Source organism: Elephas maximus, chromosome 6 (genome assembly GCF_024166365.1).
Source record: "Elephas maximus indicus isolate mEleMax1 chromosome 6, mEleMax1 primary haplotype, whole genome shotgun sequence".
NCBI classification, from domain to species: domain Eukaryota; kingdom Metazoa; phylum Chordata; class Mammalia; order Proboscidea; family Elephantidae; genus Elephas; species Elephas maximus.
In genome coordinates, this window is record NC_064824.1 from 88527610 (window position 1) to 88541260 (window position 13651).

The following is a 13651-nucleotide window of genomic DNA, read 5'->3' on the forward strand; positions in this document are numbered from 1 at the left end:
ATAGTATTAACCATTCTCTTAATTAAGGAAATAATGGTGCTTAAAAGACCATTATATAGTCAGGGAGTACAGAAGAGAGTGACCAACTCTATCTTGGAAGAGGGAAGATCTTCTCATGCTGTCAACTCAGGTACTTTCTTGTCCCTCAAACGAAGGTTTTTTTTTTTTTTTCCTTAATTTTCATTGTGCTTTAAGTGAAAGTTTACAAATCAAGTCAGTCTCTCACACAAAAATTTATATACACCTTGCTATATACTCCTAGTTTCCCTCTAATGAGACAGCACACTCCTCTCCACTCTATTTTCCTGTCCAATCGACCAGCCTCTGATCCCGTCTGCCCTCTCATCTCCCCTCCAGACAGGAGCTGCCCACATAGTTTCATGTGTCTACTTGATCCAAGAAGCTTACTCCTCAGCAGTCTCATTTTCTATCCCATAGTCCAGTCCAATTCCTGTCTGAAGAGTTCACTTTGGGAATGGTTCCTGTCTTGGGCTAACAGAAGGTCTGGGGACCATGACCTCCGGGGTCCTTCCATTCTCAGTCAGACCATTAAGTCTGGCCTTTTTATGAGAATTTGAAGTCTGCATCCTCCTGCTCTCCCGCTCCCTCAGGGGTTCTCTGTTGTGTTCCCTGTCAGGGCAGTCATCAGTTGTAGCCCTATAGGAAACACACACAGACAAGTATCTGTAAATCTTCCCCCCACAACCACTACAAACATCTTGGTGTGTTGATATCATTCCAGATCTTTTTCTGTGTATACGTACACATATGGTAGTATTATTTGGGATCGTACCTTAGGTATTATTTTATAAACTGTATTTTTCTACTTAAATCATGAATGTTCATATAATTCATGTCAGTCTGGAACTTTTTAAAAAACTTGCTTTCCTCACATCCAACTGTAACTAATTTCTCTTCTCATGTAGTTTGGTTTCTACTTTTGGCTATTATCAAATGCATTATGATCAAAGTGTAGTCAACTTTTTGTATACATTGTAAAGCTCATGGCCTGTCTTTCCAAGGCCCTCAAGCTAAGAATTGTTTTTACATTTGTTTTCAGGATTGTAAAAATACACATACACAGAAAGAAGAATATGTGATAGAGACATATGTGGCCTGCAAAGCCTATTAATTCTCTGGACTTTAAAGTTTGCCAACTCCTGTTATAAAGGGTTTCTGTATTATAAATTTCCAGAAATTAAATTTTGGAGTCACAGGAAGTAAATATTTTTGAGGCTTACTACAACCTGCCAAACTGCCCTCTAGAAAGGTTGAACCAATTTATGCTCTTCTCAGTAATGTACTTAGTCATTTGCCATATATCCCACCCCAAGGGTTGCTGTCCCAAATCCCTAGCTCTGAGTATTCTTTTATTTCCAATCAATTTAATGGTGCATCAATTTAAAAATTTCACTTCTCTTCAAAATATAGTTGGCCACTTACATTTTTCTTTTATGACTTTGTTTAAATTTTAGCTCATTAAAAAAAATAGGGTATTTTTATTTTCTATGTACAATGTCTATTTAAAAAGGATGTTACTCTGGTACCTTTCATATATATTGCAAGTATTTTTGATATTTTTGTCTTTTTATTCTCTGGGTTCTTTTTTGATGAGAGAAGTTAAAAATTCTATAGTCAAATCTGTCACTTTTCCTTTGTAATTTCCACCTTTATTTCATGTTTAGAATAACATGAGTCCTGCAGTCAGATTGCTGGGTTCGACTTTGGCTTCACCACCTACTACATATTTGAGTAAATTAATTAACCTAAGTCTGTTTTCTTCTTTACGAAATGGAGATAATAGTAGTACCTACCATAGGGTTGATGTGAGAACTAACTGCTATAAAACACATAAAATACTTAGCACAGAGCCATGACCTATCATTACAGCAGTGACAGGATACTTCAGGCAAAAGCAATGACATGTATAAAGGCACAAAGGTATGAAACTGGTTGGTACATTTAGGAGAGCAAATGTGGTGTCGTCAGATGTGGTGTAAAATGTGAGGATCAGGACTGAGAGGCAGAGGGATAAAAATGGGCCTTGAAAGCCATGCTCAGGAGTTTGCTCTTTATGCTACCAGAGATCAGGAGCCAATGAAGGCTTCTAAGCAAGCAAAAATCCCATTAAGATGTATGGTTTAGGATGATCCCTAGTGTAGCAAAGTGGAAAATGAACTGGATTCTAATGATAGTACAAAGTTCACAAAAAGAGTAATCCTCTGCTCCACCCTTCCCCTCCCCAAATTCCTGCTCCCTAGAGGCAAATTCTTTCAGCTTTTAATGATTTTTTTCTGGTATTTTCCTCCTAACTTCTAAATATCATATTTAAACTATTTCTTCATTTTGTCATCATAGGCACAATTTGGGACTAATAATAATCAGTAGCAACGGGAATGGGAAAAAGGGGATGGACTTAAAAGATGAATCTCAGAGAAGGTAGAATCAACAGGCTTTATTGGTGAATGGGAACCTGGAAGAGAAGTTGAGTTTCAAGTTAGGGACCACAAGAACAGACTGGAAGCAGAAAGATGAGTTCACTTGGGAAAAGCGGTTCTAAGTGGTATTCTCTGGGAGCATGACAACTCATGACTACTGCCCCAGGCTGCTGCCTCTTGGTGGTCCCTCACTGTTCTGAGGACCAGATGTTGACAACTCTGACAACTCAGGGAGTCAGTCTTGGGTAGTTTGGGGAAAACGTAGATAAGAAAACCTGCCAGTTAGAAACTTAAAAGAGAGATTTTGGGTTACGTGCCATGGAATGAGTTACAGATAAGCAGACCTCTTGGTCTTCTCAGTCCTCCAGGTGGAAGGGCCCAGTCACCTCCTACCCAAGCAGCTTTTTCTATTTGTCTCCAGTGTTGGATCTTGCAGACATTATCATTTCCTATCTGCGCCAGGAAGTGAAAGCAGGTGGGAAGCTCTGCTTTAGACGGTCCAGTGCAATCGGTAACAGCATTCAGCATACTGGCGCCTTCTACTCAAAAGCTTTATGTTGTCCTTTTTTATTTCCACTCCCTCCCCATCCATCCCTATCCCCACCTACCATTCAAAACCATCTTTGAGCACCAAAGCTTAAAGAGTTGAGGAGAGAGGAATTCCCTACCTGGGCTGTCAAAGTGGCCCTAGACTCACACACTGTAAGACAAGTGCCCAGCGACACTGCTATGGTTTGAAGAACACCCAGCATATTTGACAATCTATTATAACAATGGGACCCATTGCCACTGGGAGCAAGTCCATCTTCCCAGGGGTCAACCCGTCCATCAAACTCTTAATCCCCCAAGAGTCCGGAAGAACGGAGGAGGAAGACTTTAAAACGCGATTTTTTTTTTTTTTTTTTTTTTTACAAGAACAAAAACAGCGGATTAGGTGACCCTGGAGCCCTTTTCTTCCTGGCACTCCCCTCTGAATCACCAGCCCCACTTGTGACGTCGCAGGCGCCGGGCTCCAGCGGGCGTGGGGTACACTCGGCAGCCCGGGGAGCTCGAGAAGCCACCGTGCGCTTCCACGCCGCGGCCCAGGGGACACAAGGGGGCGGTGGCCTGGCGGATGCTGAGGTCTGCGATCCAGGGCCCAGCGAGGAGCGGTGCGTCGCGCTCAGCTGCGCCTTCCCTCCGGTGACCGCCGCGTCCTCCCGCCTCTCGTCTTCAGGCTGAGCCGGCGACCAGACGCCCGGCGCTCCCTTCCTAGCCTCCAGCGCCGCGGCCACCTCAGCCTCCGCATTTCCCTCCCCCTCCTCCCTCTCTCCTCCTCCGCCTCTTCCGTTTCTTAAGGGAAAGGCTGCAGCCAGTTCTCCGCTCCGCGCCCCCGCATCCCCGGCTTAGGTAATACGTTTTCCTCCTTACGCGCTCCCCCACCCCCACCCCGCCACCGCCCGGCTCCTCTTTAGAACTGGGGCCTGGGCTTGTGAGCAGCACGCGCCCCATAGCCCCTCCCGAGGGTAGGTGAGTGAATCTAGGCCGGCAGGGCTCCGTGCTCTCCGCCCCGGCCTGGGGTGACCTCTGTCCGCTGCAGCGAGGCTGCCACCCCTGCCGGCCCTGCCAGGCTCGGCATCGCTGCTACAACCAGCCGGGCGGAGGAGCTCGCGGGTCCTGGGTTCCCGCGGCTCTGCAGAAGCGTCCCGATAGAAATTGGAGGTGGGAAGAAAAGATTCGGAAACAACTTTTTTTTTTTTTTTTTTTTTTTTGATCTATCAATAGCATTTCCTGGTCGAAGAAGCTGACAGTTGTCGAGAGCGGTGGCCCAGGTTCAACAGGTATGTGGCGTAGCTGTCAGCGCCCCTTGGCTGCGGGGTTTGCTTTGAGAGATGCTTCTAAGAGTCCATAAACTGCTGGCTGCAGCTAGTGATCTACTAGAGGCGTATAAAATAAACATGATGGGACTATATTTAGAAGTCTTTACTTCCCTGCATTTTGAAATGCAGTTTTGTGAGACATGAATAATTAGTTGGTGTGGCCAGAGTAATAGGTGGGGGAAAAAAAATTAATATGAGCTTGACCTAGTCATGTGTAGTTATATACAAAGAGCATGGAAGAAAATCCCTAAATTAATACATCCAGGGAAAACACTTATAAACAATCAAGGTGTATACTTTGGGGAGTTCTAGTTTTAAAGCTAATTTTAAGGCATTGAATAAGCAGAGTGTTGTCCACTGTGTGAGTGATGTTCACTTCAAGGGAACTTCAAAAGTTCACTTGAAGGCTGTGTGGAAAGACCACTTAAGTGCATCCCGCATGTTGAATAAAACATTTTTGGTCCATTTTTGCATGGTTTTTAGGTTTAAAAACAAAGATTTAATAAGGAATCAGCCCTGCTGCTCAGGCTGATAATGGTCTAATGATGAAAACAATTCACTGAACTACTATTGACTGATAAATTATCTACATGACCTCATTTTTACCTTAAAATAGGGAATAAAAGAAAAAATAAAGGCAATGAAAGTGTGAATTTTTTGGACACAGCTATTTGTATTTTTATTTAGCATCTACTTTATTTTTAAGATTTTGTGGATTTTTACACTACTTTTTTTTTTTGAAGTTAGTTCACCATGAAGAGGATTGCATAAGATGCATAGTTACACTTTACTTTTTGCTTAGAATAAGCAATCATTTCAAGCTTTTGTACTAGACTACAGCTTGCTTAGTTAGATTCATGCCATTTAATGTGAAATGTCTTCTTACAAATTTAAATTATAGCTATATTTGTGATAGATCTGAAGAAATGAAAACGTAGTTTCTCATTTACCATGTATGGCTTGTGAAATAAAAGTTATCAGTGTAATGCATGTTTTTTGTGATTCCTCATTTATTTCTGTCTTTAATAACAATTAGAAAATGTCTTACTCTGTTTCATTCTGTAGATAAATTGCCTGAAGGATAAGTATGTCATATAAAGTGACTAAAAGCAAAACTCTGTTCATTAGAGGTGAGGATGATATGTAGGAGAACTTTTTCTAGTTGTGAGTCCTTTTAAATGTCTTGTTAAAATACTTTTAATTTGTAATGAAACAAATAAAATTGCCTATGCAGATGTTTTTGCTTGGTTTAGAGTTTAGAAATAAAGCTGAGTTGACAGCCCTTTGTTCCCACCTCCCATGATTAGTGTAGTGTTTACCAAACCTGTCTGATTGTAAAAAGTGGTAGGCAAGTGTGGGATAATAGTGGTTTAAAAAGATTCCAAAGTTGCAGTGTGGGGCTTCCGGAGTCAGAAGATCTAAGGGAAATAAGATACTTAAAATAGACAAAACTACTAAAAAAGAAAAAAACATGGAGGGCAGACTAAAAAAATAGGCATGTTTGGGAAACAGGTGGGGAATAACTATTGCTGGAATAAATAGCCGACATAATCTATTAGGATTCCTGTACATAAAATGTTCTTAAATGATATTACTAACATGATGATGTTACCTGTTTAGGAAATCTGAAACTTTTATGTCCTTTAGTAGTCAAGCCTTCTGATGGTTGAACTTAGCAAATGTGTTTTTACATGTTTAGTTTCTTTTATGTGGTATGCAGTGTTAATTCAAGTTCTTTGATACCCAGGTGGCGCAGACAGGTAACACACTCTGCTAACCGTAAGACTGGAGGTTTGAGTTCACCCAGAGATACCTTGGAAGAAAGCCCTGGCAATCTACTTCCAAAAAATTAGCCATTGAAAACCCTATGGAGCACAGTTCTACTCTTACACACATAGGGTCACTGTGAGTTGGGGTCGACTTGACGACAACTGTTTTTTAATGTTATAGAGCATTTTATTAATGGATTTTTAAAGCAGCTTACTGTGACAGGTAGTGATCCACGGCAAAACATTGTGCCTGATAATTTCTCCTTCATATGACAGATTATAAATCTTTGTTGCCTCTTCCATGTTCCTGATTAAATGTAGGGAAGCAAGTATGCAAATTTGAATAACTTATTTGTAGCTTTTATTAAAATGACTCTCCAACCCTATCCAGAAAAGAAAAAACAACTTTACTTGGGCATAAAACATGGTCAATTATATAGATAAAACAAGTGAACAAAATGGAGTACTAAGCATGTGTAAAAGAATTTGTTAAGATGAATTACCACAACGGAAAGTATCGGAGTATATTTCTCTTCCCTATCCCTTCCCTTTTTGATTTTCGTTTGCTTGCTTATTTTTCTTTTTAATCACGTGACTGTTAGAAATCTCCTAAACTGATTACCCAGTTGTAAATTAAATACTTGTTAACTTTGCCAATAGATACTCGTTGCTAGTTGCTGTCTAGTGTCCCCCAACTCATGGTGACCCCAAGGTCAACGAAACTAAGTGCTGCAGTCCTGCCCCATCCCCATGATCAGTTGCGGATCGGACCACTGTGATCCACAGGGTTTTCACTGGCTAATTTTGGAAGTAGATCGCCAGGGCTTCCTCATCTATCTTAGTCTGGAAACTCTACTGAAACCTGTTCGGCATCATAGCAAGGTGCAGGCCTCCATTGACAGATGTTAGATGTGTCAATGTCATTAGATGCATTAGATGCATTGGCTGGGAATCCAACAAGTAAACTTGCCCTTTTCTGCACAGAGTGACAGTGATAGGTTTCCCTTGATGTTAACATGAGTTATAATTACTACCAAAACTAAACCGATGCATAGCAACTGTATAGGACAGAGTAGAACTGCCTCATGGGGTTTCGAGGGAGCAGCTGATGGAGTCGAACTGCTGACTTTTTTGGTTAGCAGCCGTAGCTCTTAACCACTGTGCCTTCAAATGACTGAAGAAAGCTATTTTGATATTGCATACGGAAGACCTAACTTAGTTAAAGCTATGCTATAGTTTTCATTACCAATAGCTTTTTAAATGAGGATTTGATCTTCCAAATGCTAGAAAACCTCTGTAGTTAATTCCTGGGAATTTGCGAGAATCACATATAATCCCAGTTTGATCTGGGAATAATAAGGTCTGTTTTAAAGATATGCCCGACTTTAAGCCTCATGAATAGCAAAGAATGGGGGAAAATATAGGTAATAAGATCACATAGATAAATACTAACCAGCTGGAACATTTATCTGTGGTTTCAGGCTCAACAAGAATACCAGAGCATTTAGTATTTTTATATCGGTGTAGCTTTAATGAGCCATTCCTAGCCTTTTAGTACTTTGAACTTTTCAGGTAAAAGGTACTATAGATAAATACTCCTTTATCAGTTCATGTTCCTTTGAAGGCAGATATTACATCCAGTATTTTGTATCACTTTTTTTTTTTATAAATATATGTTAAAAATCAACATTTGATCCTAAAAAGTGGAATAAATAGAATGCTAAAATTTGTTGCTAAACCTGATCTGACAAAATGATACATTTTATGACCTCTGATTTTTACTGTAACATTCAGGGAATATATTTTAGGTTGTGTAATTTATTTATTAGGAGTCCTGGGAGGCACAAATGGGTAAGCACTCAACTAGTAGCCAAATGGTTGGTTGTTCGAACCCATCCAGAGTCTCCTTGGAAGACAGGCCTGGCAATGTGCTTCTAAAAGGTCACAGCCTTGAAAACGCTAAGAAACACAGTTCAACTTTGCATACATGGGGTCACCATGAGTAGGAACTGACTCAGTGGCAACTAGCAACTATTATTTATTATTCCAGAAATAAGTATTAATAAGCATCTTGCAGAGAGCTCTGTAAGGAATGTTTTTGAATATAGTTTTAGACCTACATCATGTTTTCTAACATTATAACCCTAAATTTGCAAAATGAGTAATCCTTTACAGATTAATTTTGGTGCAAGAAAATCCTTTTAAATATGTTTATCTCTAATGGAATGAAAATCCGTCAAATAACTTATAGAACTCCTACTGCCTGTCATGGGGAGATGGAAAAAAAATGTGTATTCCACTCTCAAGAAACTTATAGTCTGTTGGAGAGAGAATCATGGTATCCCAAGGAGTGGCTTCAGTGGGAAGCTTTGCTCCTTCCTGATAACGTCCATTAACCCCTCCACCCATATCCAAACCTCTGTATCTAAGTGATTAAAAACTGCTACGTATTAAAATCTAAGTATTAAAAAACCAGTGTTTGCAAAATCAACTTCAAGACAGATAGTCTAGTGCTCTTCTTTCAACGTAATTTTCATGCACACCCCTAACCTCTTTTATATAGAAAATAGATTAAAAAAAAAAAAAACAGGAAGTTTTGAACTGGAACAGACCATAGAGTCATCTTATCCAGCCTCTCTGCCCTTTTTCTTTCCTTTTTTATTTTTATAAAAATAAGGAAAACAAGTCCTTGAGAGCTGAAGTCAATTGGTCAAACTTACACATCTGGTTGGTTAATAATATGTTGTTGTTAGGTGCCACTGAGTTGATACCGGCTCATAGCAACCCTATAGGACAGATTAGAACTACCCCATAGGGTTTCCACAGAGCAGCTGGCAGATTTGAACTGCCGACTTTTTGGTTAGCAGCCGAGCTCTTAACCACTGTCCCACCAGGGCTCCAGTTAATGGTATATAAAAAAAAAAAAGTGCTGTCAAGTCGATTCCGACTCATAGTGACCCTGTAGGACAGAGTAGAATTGCCCCATAGAGTTTCCAAGGAGCGCCTGGCAGATTTGAACTGCCGACCCTTTGGTTAGCAGCCGTAGCACTTAACCACTACGCCACCAGGGTTTCCAGGTTAGTGGTATAACAGAGCCTAAAAACCAGCTCTCCTGTGGCCTAAACAAGGGCTTTTTCTACCACACACCAATGCAGCCCATATGTACAATAAAAGGCAAGTGTTAAATGAGTTGGTGCCTACAGTAAGTATTATAAGATTTCAGAAGGAAAGATAAATTTACCTGGAAATTTTCCTTTAATGACTGAAAAATGTTACACTTAAAAGGAAATGTTCAAAATGGATTCGAGAATTAATATGACTCTTAAATTCTGATTAACAGTTATCAAAACTGTACGTAATATTCCACTGCATAAGATTCTTTCTACAAGATATACATCTTATATGTTTTTCTGCTATTTCTTCTTTCCTACAGTTAAGATGGTTATACTGAATCTGTTTGTATTTTTTATATTCAATCCAATTTCAGGTTTTATTTGCTACACTACAATTCTAAAAACAGCTCTTAGCATACAAAAGTTTAAGCCTATCGTTAGAAAACAGCAGATAGAAAAATAGCTATGTGAATAAAGTTTCATTTAATAAAAATGGTCCTAACTGTGGAAAAAAGGGTAAGAAGGGTCACTATCAAATTTTAAAGCATTTCTAAATGGAATATTTTTCATAATTTTCCAGTGAGTTCTGGAAATTCTTCAAAATCTGTGCTTTACTCAAGTATTATGCTAATGTAGAATACTTGTTATGTAAATCAACTTGCACATCTCCAGTATTTCATTTTTGTTATAATAAAGGCAATAGAAAACTGACTCTTACCCTAAGAAGACTGTCATTCTCAGACACAGTAATGATGGGTTTCCCTGTTGTGGTCCTAAGTAACCAGTAAGGGCCAGAGTTGACTATTGCACATAATGTTTCCTTAAATTTCCAGATAAAAATCACCTGGAGAACATGCCTTGCCCTCAAGCCAGATCTACTGAATCAGAGTTTCCAGCCAAAAATCTATACTTTTAAAAAGTATCCCAATTAATTCTCTATCTGACTAATTTGGAAAGCACTTCCTTAGCACAAGCTCCCATTTATAAGCTACTAGAATAGTATTTGAGAACAGTATTTTGTGACCTATTGCTTTGAGCACCATCCGTGAGCAAAAATATGGGCTAAAGTGGTACGTTAGTATCCTCAGTAGAACTAGGGTGAGATAGGAATGACCTGCTTAGAAATGCCACGTGTGGGGGGGAGAAAGGTCACAGTTAAGTGGGTATTCATGTCTCTGTGTTTAATGTCTTTTCTGACAAAACTAAATTAAACTTACTATTTTTGGTAACTTAATCATCTAAATTAATGTAGTCAGGGATAGGTCACCTCTAGATGAAGTATAAACACAGATTCTGATTTTGCACTCAAAAAATGTGGTTCAGTTGCTAATCATCCAGCTACAGCTTTGATTTATTTTTGTAAATGAATACAGGATATATGTAGACTTTTATATAAATAAATACAGACCCATGCACCTAAAGGCACCTGGGTAATTCTGATAAAATCCAAGTGTAATAAACAGTATGACAAGGACGAAGCTGTCTTTACAAAGCTAAGAGATAATTCATCAGCCAACATTTATTGAACACCTCTGAGGTATAAGCTAAGAGTCAGAAAAAGCTACACGTGCTTAAATCTCACGCCAGACAGAGCATAGACAAGTAAGCCAACATACAGTGTGTTGGAGAGCTAGGATAGAGACTTTGCTCGCCTCTGTTTTCCCATGGTCCAGTTGCCTAAGATAGGGAAGGGGGCCAATAACGGCTCCTGGAGGAGCTAACACTTGAATTGATTCTCTCTCTCACACACATATACACATTAAAAAAAAAGACTGTTGAATTAAACATACATTAAGAAAAGTACACAAATCCTAAGTTTATATAGCTTGACGAATTTTCACAAAGTCAGCCCACTCCATGTAACCATCACTCAGGTCAAGAACAATAGCAGTTAAACCGACCAGTTGCTGTCAAGTCGATTCTAACTCATTGAGACCCCATGTGTATCAGAGTAGAACTGTGCTCCATAGGGTTTTCAATGATTGATTTTTCAAAAGTAAATTGCCAGGCCTTTCTTCTAAGGTGACTCTGGGTGGACTCAACTGCCAACCTTTCAGTTGAAAGTAGGCCTTATTCCCCCCTCACGGGTACCACCTCTTTCTCAAAAGTAACCATCGACTTCTAACACTGTAAGTTAGTTTTGGCTCCTTTTAAACTTCATATAAATTAAATTGCACAGTATGTATCTTTTGTGTCTGACTTCTTTCATTTAATTGTATGTTTTGTGAGATGCATTCATGCTATCGCCTGTAGCAGCTCATTCATTTTCACTGCTGTATAGTATTTTGTTGTGTGAATATGCTATGATTTATTCCATTTTATTATTGATGGTTGTTTGGATTATTTTGAATGCTTGGTTATTACAAAATAATGCTGCTCATACCTGTCTTTTGGTGCATACATGCATGAATTTCTGTTAGGTATACATCTACAGTTGAAATTGCTGGATTGCTAGGGACTTATATTTAACTTTAGTGACAAATAGTTTTCCAAAGTGGTTGTACCAATCTTGACTCATGCCAGCAGTCTGTAAGAGTTCCCACTGCACACCAGCAATGACCAAAAAACAAGTATATGGCCACATGTGTATGTGTATAGGCATATAGGTATATGGGTAGGTATGGGTGTATACATATATGTGCACAGATAGAAGTATCTATATGTACATGTAAGTACAGATATATGTCTGCAGGCCCGTGTATTCTTGGAAGATGCAGTTACAGATACTTTTCAGACACAACCCCAAACACCTTTCAAGATTATTTTTCTAAGTTGGAAGGCTTAGGCCCTTAGTCTCATGGGACAACTCTGTCAATTGGCATAATATAGTTCACAAAGTGCCATGTTCTGCATCCTAGTGAAGTGAGTAGTGTCTGGGGTCTTAAAAGCTTGTGAGCAGCCATCTAATATAAAACTACTGGTCTCTACTCATCAGGAGCAAAAAAATGAGAAGGAAACCAAAGTCTCAGAGAAGAAACAAGGCTCAGGGCTAATAGCCTACATGAGCCATGGCCTCATCTACCCTGAGACCAGAACTAGATAGTGCCTGGCTACCACTACTGACGGTTCTGACCAGGGTCATAATGATGGTCTTGGATAGAATGGGAGAAAAATGTAGAACGAAACTCTAATTCTTAAAAAAGGCTTACTGGACCAGTTGAGACCAGAGGACTCCCCGAGACTATTGCCCTAAGATACTCTTTAAACATTGAACCGAAACTATCCCAAGTTCACCTTTTCTCAAAATAACAGAGTGGCACGCAATTACCTGTAAGTACAGTGCTCTACTAAAAAACCGTCTATCTGAGGCCAAATAGTCAACATTTACTCTAAAGTAAAGATGAGAAGATAAGGGGGCAGGGAAACTACAGTCCTGAAACCGAACAACCAGAATGCAATTAAAGAGAATGTCCACGCATTGTGAAAAACGTAACTAATATCACTGAACAATTTGTATAGAAATTGTCAAATGGGAACCTAATTTGCTGTCTAAACTTTCACTAAAAGCACAATAAAAATGTTATTGTTATTTTTTTCAAGTTCTCATTGCTACATGTCCTACCAAAACTTGAAATTTCCAATCTTTTTAATTTTAGTTACTCCACTGGGTATGTAGTAGTATCCTATTCTGGTTTTAAGTTGCATTTTTCTGATTACTAATGAAGTAGCATGTCTTCCCATATGTTTATTGGCTGTTTGGATATCCTCTTTTATGCAGTGGCTCTTCAGGTTGCTTGCCCTTGTTCTGAGAGTGTGAGTAGGCATTTGGTAGAGAACACAGGAGGAAGAGCATGTTAACCAGAGGAAAAAGCATATGCAAAAGTACAGTTTGTCCAGAGCAACTCAGTGCCATCGAGTCGATTCTGACTTATAGGGTTGCTATGAGTCGGAATCAACTCGATGGCACTGGGTTTGGTTTTTTTTTTTTTTTTTTGGTTACGGTGTAAATGGACAAGTAGTGAGAAATCAGCTATTTAAAGGCTAAACTCAATCAGGGTGTATGAAGTGGCAATAGCAGTACCACACAGATCAAAATAATGCCAAAAAGATGCAGGCAGTCCCGTACTGTAATACTTAATGGATTCCAAGAAATGTTTCAGGTATCTGAAAGATGAACAAGGTTTATACACTGGAAAGACAATTAAGTAAAAGTAGTATCTCAAATCACTAGTACTATTCGTAGTATATTTTCCCTTGGGCCTAGGTAGCCAGGTGGGCAGGTGAACATCCATATGGATATCAGGGGAGGATACCATTAGTAAGGTGCACACTAGCCACCCCTGGTTGCCCCAGGAGTTGAACAAATTGAGCTACTCCCCCAACTTTGTGTGGGCCTCCTTCTCTTCCCCTGTGCCTTCTGCCAGAGCATTCTCCAATATTTAAACTACTACATAAAACAAAGGGAATGAGAATGAAGTCTGTGTTTCCCCTACAACAGCCGTGTGAGCTAAATGGAGCCTTGGTCGATCCCT

At 39.6% G+C, this 13651-nt stretch overlaps 1 protein-coding gene across 4 annotated transcripts in view; it reads left to right on the top strand.

Annotated features, from left to right (window-relative positions):
- The first annotated feature begins 3445 nt into the window (after positions 1-3445).
- INPP1 (inositol polyphosphate-1-phosphatase) overlaps positions 3446-13651 on the top strand; it is a 29312-nt gene continuing 19106 nt past the window's right edge. Inside the window, exons 1-2 of one of the 4 annotated variants that reach the window (XM_049887689.1) lie at positions 3446-3827; positions 4203-4258. The gene's annotated coding sequence lies outside the window, so the exon portion shown is untranslated. Of the gene's footprint in view, positions 3828-3869; positions 3948-4202; positions 4259-13651 lie in introns of those variants that run through there. The other 3 variants (XM_049887692.1, XM_049887690.1, XM_049887693.1) reach the window with 3 other exon arrangements.